The sequence below is a fragment of the Hyaena hyaena genome, unplaced genomic scaffold (genome assembly GCF_003009895.1).
Source record: "Hyaena hyaena isolate Hyena2069 unplaced genomic scaffold, ASM300989v1 scaffold_587, whole genome shotgun sequence".
Lineage (NCBI taxonomy): Eukaryota > Metazoa > Chordata > Mammalia > Carnivora > Hyaenidae > Hyaena > Hyaena hyaena.
Window position 1 is genome coordinate 444,928 of NW_024081219.1, and position 1,320 is coordinate 446,247.

General features: G+C 38.6%; 1 non-coding gene across 1 annotated transcript; it reads right to left on the reverse strand.

The window, feature by feature from the left end:
- Window positions 1-214: 214 nt before the first annotated feature.
- LOC120248374 lies at window positions 215-320 on the reverse strand. Its single transcript, XR_005532565.1, has one exon. It is a non-coding gene; the product is annotated as a U6 spliceosomal RNA (small nuclear RNA).
- Window positions 321-1,320: the final 1,000 nt, after the last annotated feature.

Here is a 1,320-nt window from a genome sequence, read left to right on the forward strand (position 1 = left end):
AACCTCCATACTGTTTTCCAGAGGAGCTGCACCCATTTACATTCCCACCAGCAGTGTAGGAGGGTGCCCGTTTCTCTACATCCTCACCAGCATCTAGAGTCTCCTGATTTGTTTATAATTTTAGTCACTCTGACTGGCGTGAGGTGGTATCTCAGTGTGGTTTTGATTTGTATTTCCCTGATGAGGAGGGACGCTGAACATCGTTTCATGTGTCAAAAATATGGAACGCTTCACGAATTTGCATGTCATCCTTCGCAGGGGCCATGCTAATCTTTTCTGTATCATTCCAATTTTAGTATATGTGCTGCCGAAGCGAGCACTAAATATACATAGATTTTAAATAATTTTAACTCAGATTCCCATTTTAGCCCATCACATTTTCAAGCATTTTAGGGGAAAGTGGCATTAACTATACTGTTGTTGTTGATGTTTTAAATTTAATTGCATTGTAGTCTGAGAATTTGGGCTGTGTTATACAGATTCTTCAAAATATATTAGTATATATTCTTACATATGTACATTGACATATATAAGCTTTATACATAACCTAATCTACACGAGTACACATTTATTACTATGTACGTGTTTTGTACCCTAATATATATGAACATCCATATAATTTAGAAACGAATCGATGTTCTCTAATTCTACATACAGGCATAGGGTTATTTATTTGTGTGTATATGCATTTAATACACATGTGTACATATATGTGTGTGCTCAGACAAATGTGTATATATTCATGTTTATAGCCACATAAAATGTCTTGTAAGCATATTATATTTGGTTCTAATCATCTTATTCTTCACTCTTTTTGTCTTTCTGGTTTCTTATTTTCTGATAGAGTCACATAAAATATTCTCTAATTTTGATTTTATACTTCTTCCTTATAATTCTGTCACTAGAACCCATTCTCGCAGATATTTATGGTAAAGCACGCTCTTTATGATTTTCTAGTTTCTCCTCTCCCCGTTGAATAAATGTGGTGTAGATTTCATCTTCCCCTAAATCCTATTTTACAGCAGCTGATTTGGCTGTGACCCCTCGAGGGCAGGGGTGGAGGATTCATTGCTAGCCCTCAGTGCCCGGCTCCCGGGCAGTAGCTGGAGCACAGGAAGCAATTCTGGTGATGAGTCACCGTGAATCTGAAGAGCCTGGTGAGTGGATCAAAACTGGCGGGGATGCGGTGACAGTCATAGCATCTGTGAGCATGCTTCCTCTCTGTGTTCTGTACTTCTCCCCCATCATCTTATGAATGTCTTTATCAGGGGCTGGCCTATAGTAAGTATCTCAGGCTTTGTGTGTCTGTGTCACAGATGC